The sequence below is a fragment of the Salvia hispanica genome, chromosome 2 (assembly GCF_029641045.1).
Source record: "Salvia hispanica isolate PSC_SH4W2 chromosome 2, Shi_PSC_v1, whole genome shotgun sequence".
Classification (NCBI taxonomy): domain Eukaryota; kingdom Viridiplantae; phylum Streptophyta; class Magnoliopsida; order Lamiales; family Lamiaceae; genus Salvia; species Salvia hispanica.
The window spans coordinates 57,437,918-57,448,587 of NC_142693.1; the positions used below are offsets into that span (position 1 = coordinate 57,437,918).

Genomic DNA, 10,670 nt, shown 5'->3' on the forward strand with positions numbered 1-10,670 from the left:
CGGCGCAGTCGTTTGGGATTCAATTCCCGCCACTGATAAATAGTCCAAAAACTCGGCACTTAGGTATTCGCCTCCGCGATCAGATCGCAGGCATTTGATACTCTTACCATGATGCGTCTCTACTTTAGACTTAAACTCCTTGAACTTGTCAAAAGTTTCAGACTTGTAGCGCATCAAATAGATGTATCCGATTTTCGAGTAGTCATCTGTAAAGGTGACGAAGTATCGAAAACCGCCCCTTGCCTCGGTTGACATTGGTCCACACACATCAGTATGAATGAGCTTAAGTACTTCCTTGGCCCTATTCCCTTTTGACCTAAAAGGTCTCTTAGTCATCTTGCCTTCGAGACAGGACTCACACTTCGAAAACGGTTCCTTCTCAAGACCTTTAATAAGATCTTGATCAACCATCGCATGAATCCTTCTTTCGTTGGCATGACCAAGTCTAAGGTGCCATAAGTACGTTTCATTCATTGAAGTTGAAGGTTCTTTTCTTTTCTTAGAAATTTTCGATGTTGCATTGAGTTCTGATTTACGTTGATTAAATTGTGTAGAAGTGATTGTGTACAGATTGTTTTCCATGATACCACGACAGATATAAGAGCCATCTTTCTTAATAACGCAATTGTCATCAAAAGAAATCGAATATCCATCAAAAGACAATTTAGAAACTGAAATTAAATTTCTTCTAAAAGAAGGTATCAACAAAACATTCTTCAAAATCAAAAATCTATCACTAGAAAAACGTAAATAAACGTCTCCCACTGCAACGGCCGCCACTTTCGTAGCGTCGCCCAGCTGGACTTCGATCTCACGATCATGTAGTCGTCTTGTCACCTGCATTAAGTCAGGATCAAAACATATATGATCAGTTGCTCCAGTATCAATAACCCAAGTATGAGTAGATGTCGAAGCCAAACATGACTCGACTACTAGAGCATGGTGCATACCTGTAGCCTTGCCCTTTTTAGGACAGTCTGGCTTCCAATGACCCTTCTCTCCACATTTGAAGCACTTTCCAGTAGGCTTCTTGTCACCCCGCTGTTTCTTCTTTCCCTTAGCATTCTTAGCTGCCACTGGATTGGGTGCCTTTTTCTTTCCTTTTCTAGGCTTAGAGCCAGAGGAATTAGGCGCCAAACTCAGCATAGCTACCTTAGCTTGAACCATAAGGTCCTCCGCCGACTGAAGTTCAGTCAGCAGCTCTGCCAAAGTGTAATTCCGCTTGTTCATCTCGAAATTGAGCTTGAACTGTTGGAAGCTAGGGGGAAGACTTTGAAGGATTATAGTAACCTGGGACTCGGGATCGATCGTCCCTCCCAAAACCTCAATCTGGTTGAGGTGGCTCATCATCTCGAGGACGTGTTGCCTCACAGATGAGCCTTCCTTCATAGACTTCGTCATGATACTCCGAAAGGCTTGAGACTTAGCCGTTCGATTCTGAGTACCAAAAAGATTTGCGAGATTTGTCATGATCTCGGCGGCAGTTTCCATGGCAGAATGCTGATGCTTGAGTACTGATGACATAGAAGCCAACATATAGCACTTAGCCATCTCATTCGCCTTATGCCACCGTCTATGCGCATCTCGCAGTGCTTGCGCGGCATTAGCTGCCGGCACAGCTGGGCGTGGAGTAGTGAGCACAAATTTGTACTCTTCGGCTGTGAGAACGATATCCAAGTTTTGTTTCCATTCGATGTAATTTTGGCCTTCGAGTTTGTTTTCTTTGAGAATGGCAGAAAGAGGATTAAAAGACATCTTGACGGATTTTATTGCACTGCAAACAGAAGATTTTACTATTTGTCATAAACTTATGTAAGGAAATTGAGTAGATTAACCATAAAACTTTTCAAAATCTTACAACAGCCAAATTAATAAATTGTATCCTCCTCTGGAGGTTAATACGCATTAAAATTTTGACAATTTACTGGTCACAACACCGACATATCAATAGCTTCCTCCTCTGGAGGTCGACATATCTAATGCTGCCTAAGCACGACCATCAGGTTTAGCATTACAGAATTTTATTTCTACAACACACTCCCATAACAATGTTCATGTGTTGATAACAAAACCAAGCTATCTCATAAATTCTGATTGAACCCTGAAACTCGTAGTTCCTTAGGATTATTGTCCCTACTCTGTAGGTGGCGATAATATTAGGAACCACTTTCTAGTTCATTCTATTTATTACTTGAGAAGTCCGCCCTTATGAACTTACTGTTTTCGTAGGATTATTGTCCCTACTCTGTAGGTGGCGATAATATTAGAAAATCAGCTTCACAAAATTTGGCAGTCCAACCGATGGAGACCATATATAAACTTTTAGTTCATAATTATCGCTTAGATATTGTGTTATGGTTTTAATTAATTATCCTTTAGCCTTAAGGCAGATTAAGACTAATTAAATTCTGTTGGTATTTAATTTGACTGGATAATTAAAACTTTTATTATCTTTAATATCTTAGTTTAGGAATTATTGTTCTAGAATTTAATTCTTATTCATGTCATACTATAAGATATATCTAAAATAAAGTACATTATTTATAATCTTAATTAGACATGAGAAATTAAATTCATATAATTTCCAAGTTCAAGATTAGGAAGAAAATTAAAATATATTATTTAATGTAATCTTATATATATCTTATCTTATTATAGATTCTAGATATATTATATTTAGGAAACTATTAAATTATTCTTATCTATATCATCTAGGATATAAAATATTCATAGATATAGAAAATAATCTAAATATTCCTAAAATCTAGGGAAATCTTCCCTAAATATTTTATTTCATTAAATAATATTATTTTTAATGATTTCTATTAATTTAGGAATTAAATAATCATTAAAATAATCTTTCGTCAATATCTTGCGATTCGAGGTTGGCACGAATCATCACGACGAAGATTTGGAGATTCCGCCCGGAGACTCTCGCCGGAGCGGCGTGTTCGCCGCCCGACAGCCGCCGGCAGTTCGCGCCGATGGCGCGCTGCTTCCTCCTCCCTTCCGCGGCATCGCCGCATCTCCCTCCGTCGACGTCAAGCAGCCGCGCAGCCAAGGCTGCCCAGCTCCGTCGAGCTCCCACTGCTCCGGCGATCCTCGCGAGAACCAGCAGCTGCCTCGAGAGGCATGGCTGCTCTTGGTCCAGCGACGTCAGGGCTAGGCGACTAGGGTTCTAGGGTTAGGGTTAGGGTTTCCGGCGAAGAAGTCCGGCGCTACTCTCGGACGAGCAGCGCGTTCCGCCTCCTTCCACCGCCGATGCATCAGGCTCCGGCTGGGGTGTGTGGTCTCGATCGGCGGCGCGCACGAACCCTTGCTCGTCAGCGCGTCGCCGCGTGATCACTTCCCTCGGCTCCCACTCGTAGTCGGTCATCGTCGAAATTGATCGGGGCCGTCTAGGGTTTCGACGGACTTTGGCCGGCGTCGCGCGCGAGCCCTTGCCCGCCGGCGCGTCGCCCCATAGTCGTCGACCCTCGGCTCCCACTCTATCGACTACCCTACTCCGATCGCACGTAGTGCGATTCGTCCCGACGCAAGCGCCGACGAATCGCACATCTCGCCCGTTCGAATAATTCAAGTTCTATGATTCGAATGTTCTTGAGTTCATCATGCAAAGACATAAAAATAAAAACACAAGAACATGCTTCGTAATCAAATAATACATGCATACATGAATTTCGCGAAATTTAAATCCAAATAATCAGAGCCAAAGACTGGCTCTGATACCAATTGTTAGAACCGGCAGCGGAAGCGGGCGCATAAATTAATCACATAATAATCAGATCTATTTAGCAGATTATTTAGACAAAAGCTATTCGCGTAATTATCACATGTATCATGCTCATAACTTGAATCAATCATGCTTTAAGAATATTGAAACCTAAAACATGCTTTTCTACGGAGCAGAAAAATACCTAATTAATTCTCCAAAGAATTGAAGATGGCTAGCTTCTTCTCCACGTGATGCTTTGAGTACTAAACCACAAATCTTCTCTCTGGTTCCCGAACTGTATCCCAGTATCAGTGTGGGCTGATCTTACTAGAATACTAGGACTTAAATAAAGAAGACAGAAGAAATCCTTTTTGGAATAGGAGAGGAATTCGAAAATTCCTACAGCTTGTGACAGCTGAAATTTTCGAAAATTTTAGCAAATAAAATTGTGTTATTTCTGTCTCCTTTATTCTCCTATTTATATTAAGTTCCTTTTGGGCCCAGACAGGGATCTATGGAAGGTTTTGGACATGGGCTCATCCAATTTACTTTTTACTAATTAAATTGAACCCACAATTTAATATAAGTTATAATTGGAATATTACGAGCAGCCACTACAGAAGTAATATTGAACTCTCCCCATCCAAATCCGAAATTACAAGTAATCCGAGTTTCCGTTTAACTTTCATTTCCCGTGCTTAAGATTAAAATGTCCATTAATTAATTAATGTCTGCTATTGACTTAGTTAATTAACTTCTTATTAATTCCAAGAGTGGACTTAGCATGAAACGCTTATTTATTATTCATAGAGTAATCACACTCCAACTAGCTAGGTTCCGAATAATAAAACCTTGTTTCGCGCTCCTCTTGAGGACATTATCAAGCGAGACTCAGCTCGCGCACGATTCAATATAATAGCAATCCTAGCACCGCTAGATATCGACACCACTACCCAATATATCAGGATCATTGGGTTACGAAAAACCCGCACCATTTGATAAGTCAAAGTAGTGCATAATCAATACCGTATGCTCAATGCTAACCTACATTGGTTTAGAAACAAATATTTATCAAGACCTCGCCTTTCAGTAGATAGCCTAAGGCAAGTCTCGCTGTTAGATCCGTTCAGTGCTATACCACACCAATGTCATCTTATTTCAGTAAGGCTTAGAAATATGCGGACTGACATTGCAACCTTTCTCGATGGATAGTCAAATTCCATCTAGGTTGTGAAATTCATCTTTTTCTTTGTTTTAGAACTGACCGTATTACCTTAAAGTGGACGACGCCCACAACCGGTCTACTAAAACAAAGACATAGACTTTGTTAAGTTAACTTATACACTTAAACATGCATTAACATCCATTAAATGTAAAACATAACAACATTATGACAAAAATAATCTGTTTTATTTATTGGAAAATAAAATAAGAGTTTTACAGTATTCAATCACTCGAAACGTGATTTCTAGTATACAAACTCTAACACTCTCGCCCGATCCGTCGGGCGTGAGATCGGGCGCCCATTGCAGGCCGATGCCCGAGCTCGAGCCCGATCATTTTCCCTTTTTTTTTAATTTTAAATTGACTAAACCACTACAAATAATCTACTTTTCTTCACTTTTCACTTTAGTTTCAATGTAGTTTTTTTTTTTAGCTAAGTATGACGTAGTTTCACTTTTAAATTAAGTAATGTATTTTTTTTTTTACATTTGTGGTGTTTAATACTCCCTCCGTCCCATTGAAGATGACCCACTTTCCTTTTTAGTTTGTCCCAACTAAGATGACCCATTACTTAAAATGGAAACACTTTTATCTCTACTTTATTCCCTCTCTCTTACTTTACTCTCTCCTCTCAACACACAAAATAAATTTGCATAAAATCCCGTGCCGCCCAAGAAAGGAGTCATCTTCCTTGGGACGGAGGGAGTATAATATATTTTGGTATTTTAGTTTAATTAAAAACAAAATTAAAAAACAATGATTTAAAATTGAAATGAAAAGTGGATAAGAAATAGGGCATCCACTAGGTATCGACAATTGCAGAAAGATAGAGCATGTTGATGTGGCAACCGTTAGGGCTCTCACTAGGGCTTTCACTAGGGCATCCATTGTGGATGCTCTAAACTTGAACTCATTTTAGTGTAAATGTCACATCAAATATGATTTTACTCCAATCATTTATACTAAACTCAAAAATTAAAAAAGTTAGTATTTTCTATATTAGTATGTCTTTTTTACTCACAAAATTTGAAAAAAAATTTGGTTTTGGTTTAGTGTAAACCTAAAGATAGGTATTTTTCACTCAAAAACCAAAAATAGGATTGTTTTTAGAGTACTATTAGAACTAATTCAATTAGGTTTTAGTGTACCGTTGGAGATGGTCTGAGAGCATAATTAATTATTTCATAAAAAAAAATTATTCTGATTAGATTGAATGAGATTCATTGATGGAAATAGTTTTAATCTTTTATTATAATAATTTATTAATAATTTGAAATCTTTACTTTTTTAACTTTGTTTAACAAAATTAAACATTAAAAAAAATAATCATATATTTTTAAATTTTAGAATTTCGCTAGGATTTTCCTAGATGTTGCGGTTTGCCAAAATAGTTTAGAGGCAAATCTTGAACTAATATTTTATTGTTCCATTTTTAATAATTTCTGTAATAGTTTAAAATGCTCACTTTAAATTTTGTTTTACAAAATTGAAATATTAAGTATTCAAAATATTTAAGTTTTATACTTACACTATAAGAAGTGCGTAGGTAAGTATTGCTCAAAAATAAAAACACAATCCACAAAGTCCACCTTTAATTCAATTCAATTAAATCCAACATAACATCAATTACTAATTATCGATTCAATATTCACCATTATACATCTTGATCTATTAAAACGAACAATATTATTGAAAAAAACAAAGAATTACTACTACTAATGTTGGCAGCCACAGAGGTAATCAGGGCCATCCGGTTGTCGACAACAATATCCATAATTGAACCTTCTATTAAGGCATACTCCCAAACATTTATCATTCCAAAAATACTTTGTACACACTGCGTAGCAAAATGGATTCACCGCTTCTGCCTCTTCATCAACAAAAAAATATTTCATAATCGCAAAAAAAATTAATGAAGTTTTCCAATATAAGTATATAATGAAAATTGAAACATAAATTACTAGTAATAATTAGCAGTTTACCTGTGATATCAACGGAGGCAGTCACGATGATTAGAGAAATGATTAAAACCAAAATGTATCTTTTTACTCCAATCTTTCTACAGCTTGGAATCGTCAATCTTGAAAGATTAATGCTAAAACAATAAGTGAATTGTTTATTATAAGGTTATTAGTTATATGTATTTATAGAGGGTATATAGTAGTAGTCTGAAATTAAAATTTTCTTCTTTCGGATTTTGTGCCCAAAATTGTTTGCGGGAAATTGTAATTATTGTCTGTTTTGGAGGTATTATAATTATTTTTGTGGGATTTTGTGGAATCTCTGTGCTGTATAAGTTTTTCTTCTAGGAAGTACAGAGTATATTTTAATTTTATTATTTAGATTTAAATTTTGGTCAAGTATTAATCGTGTTATATCATGTTTACTGGTGTAATATCAGATTTTATGATGTAATATCAACTCGAATTGTATTGATTGTTAATAATATGAGCGAAAGTTGTAGATATGACACAAAATCCAGCATAAATAAGCATGAAGTTAATGAATTTGGGTAAAATCTTACTTAGGTCAGGTTGAGTTTAGGTTTAACATAATGGGTTGACCCTTTGAAAACCAATGATTTATGATTCAGTTTGGATTAGACATTATTGGATTGACCCAATGATGGATATCGGTTTAACTAGATAACGAGTTAATCTGCACGATTTACCTACTATACAAAATAGGAGTAGTATCTAAATCTAATAATATAGTATGAAATTGGAGACTAAAATTTTCTAGAAATCCACCCTAGTCGTATTGAACACGGTATAACTCACGTTTTGTGTATTAAAAAATTGGACACTAGAAAACAGAATAATACTTTAAGGTATGAAATTGGGAAATACTTACTTTAAACTTGGAAAACTTGTAATCTAACAAATATTGGTAACTACACTATAATAAGTATACTGAAAACGTATACAAGCAATCATATTCAAAAATGAAAAAACTGCAAAAAAATTTGGAAGTGTATAATTGAAAAAAATTGAAATTGCCAAATTTCGATCATTGAAGCCTTGAAGGTATAAAATTGCCAAAAATTAAAATAGGTAAACAAGCACCTTCAATCGTCTTCAACAACATTCAAATTAGAAAAATTTAGACAAAATCCCTCAAATAAAACTTTACAAATCAACCCCCTAACGAACTACATACGGCACCGATGATCGATTTGGTCCATTTGGATGATGAAATATAATCCACTCAATTAGCCTCAAATAAGAATGTAAACCTACCGTAGTCTCAACCAGTGACGGAACCAGGATTTATGTTAAGCCGAGGCTGAATTTTTTTTCCAAAAAGATATTAAAATATAATTTTACATGTAATATATACTACTACAACTTTTACGACTCACTAGATGATAGGAGTAACTAATTTCAACAAGTAGCGATTTTTTTAAATCGCAAAAGAATAGTCTCGTTTTTAATTTTTTTTGACAATTTCTCTTTCAATGTATACAACTAATCATTTATCAATTTTCTCCTTTATTGTTTTGCAGCATATCTATCTGTTTTAATAAGTTTCAATGAAAAATATATTCTCTCGACCGAAGTTGTTGCAACCGGGAGGATCAGTGTCAACTCAATCAAACAGCGACGAGGAGCGGCTACAATCTCCGGCAGACGGCAAGCGTGCATTGTGCATAACACAAGTCTCCTGACCAGGCGTGAACTTGTGAAGGGCTTAAGTCGATTTTGGAACTTCAGGCGTGATTATTGGTTTGGGGAATTGGGCTAATTAAGCCAATGTCATCATTAGTTAGTTTAGTTTCTTATAACCCAAAATGCCAAAAATAAATAGCAGCCCAACAATAATATAAATGGCCCAAAACAAATAAGCCCTATTTTTTATCTTCTTCTTCCTAATTCAATTTCGATTTCATTGAGCAGCGGTAGCGGCGGCAACGCTGGAATCTGGAGACTACGATTGGAGTTCAGGGCTCGCTCTGGGGCGGGGACTGGTCGAAGTTTGGCAATATAAGGAGGGGTTGGGGTTTGGTGCCGGTCAAGCCCCCGCTGGCGCGGGGGCTTGTCCCCGTGTAGTTCCGTCAGTAGTCTCAACGAAGAATATAAATTACCTTTTTTTTGGATGATTATTGACAAAAAACTATCCTAATAACATAAAAGCAATGTTTTAAAAACCGGACTGGTGAGCGAACCGACGAAGCTACTGGTTCATGGTTCAACCGGTCGGACCGATTTAACTACTGGTCGAACCGTTATACTACTATAAATATATTTAATTAAATATATAATGCACAAAAATATAATAAATGATAAAATATAATTCATAATATGTAAAAAGTATATTAAACCTTGTAAATAATTAGTTAGATATAATACATATTATAACATTATAACTTAAAATGTATTAAATTTACACATTTACATATAAATTCATTGTTAATAACCAAATTTTCTTAAACAAAATACGGAAACTTAACAACAAATTAAAATAATAAATACAATCATAATATTTAATAATTATTTACATCATTATTAATTATAACTTAAAAGTATAATATATAAGTAATTATAATATATAATAAAATAAGTAAAATCTTTTTCTTAATGCAAGCACCACAATGGTATTCCCATTTACTCCACCTACCCCCACACGACACACCCATATATTTAAATCCCCAAACCTAATTTTACTCCCTCACGCCGCCACTCACCTCACGCCACTCACCTCACCTCAATACAGTTTCTTTCTCTCTCAATCCAATCCCTCCCTTTCTCTTTCTCATTTTACTTCTAATTCCCTCTCTATCTCATTTTACTTCTCAAACCCTTCCTTTTTTCAGCTATTCTGTTCCTAAATTATTAGATCTGCTCTCATGGTTGAAGGAAGGGTGCAAAATTATATTATAATAAATATTTAAATATAGTAAACCGGTTTCCGGTTAGCGGTTTAACCGGTTTGGCCGGCCGATTTTACCAATTCTGTGCGGGTCAACCTACAAACGATTTTTAGGGGTAAACCGGACCGGACTGCCTATCGGTTCGCGGCCGACCGACCGAACTGGCCGGTCCGGTCCAGATTTTAAAACATTGCATAAAAGTATACTAAAAAAAATTGCTAATTGATTATGTGAATGAAAATAAAAAAAAATTAAAGTCTATTTTTTTCTAAACATAATCATTTTATGATTTGGGTCTTATTCACCTTTTGGACTTTCGAATTCTTGACAAACGAAAGCGGTTTTTTTGTCCCTTTTAAAATGTGCCGTCTTAAATTGACGGTCAACCCTCTTTAAGATCTATTATGATTGGATCCAAAAATAATGATCAACCCTATTTATTTAAGATTAACCCATTTTTTTGTGTCTAAACTTTGTCCTCCTTTCATACGAGAGACAAAGATCGCAAAACTTACTACTAGAATGGAGTAATAAGTACCGACTAGTCCCAAGACATGAAGAAGGGGAATCTTTGCACTGCTTTCGTGGAGGAATGAGAGCACTAGGATTCGATGTTCGATATCATCAAATTTTGTTTTTTTAATGTTTGATTACTTAGAAGTGTAAGAAATGAGTAGGACGATTGAGTTTATGTATTCTTTTAAATTTTTTGTTTTATTTTGTTTATTAATCTCATTTCCATTTTGATAAATTTAGCCAAAATTTTAGATAATGTTAGTTTAATATTTTAACTCAGTCAATAATAGTTAAAAAAAAAAAACTACTACTACCTGCCATTTCCCCCAAAATTCAGAAAACCTA

At 35.8% G+C, this 10,670-nt stretch overlaps 1 long non-coding RNA gene across 1 annotated transcript; it reads right to left on the minus strand.

The window, feature by feature from the left end:
• Positions 1-6,503: 6,503 nt before the first annotated feature.
• On the minus strand, positions 6,504-7,047 carry LOC148932743 (uncharacterized). The gene is made up of 2 exons (XR_016135055.1): positions 6,922-7,047; positions 6,504-6,809 (listed from the first exon to the last, which is right to left on the minus strand). It is a non-coding gene; the product is annotated as an uncharacterized LOC148932743 (long non-coding RNA).
• Between the last annotated feature and the right edge of the window lie 3,623 nt (positions 7,048-10,670).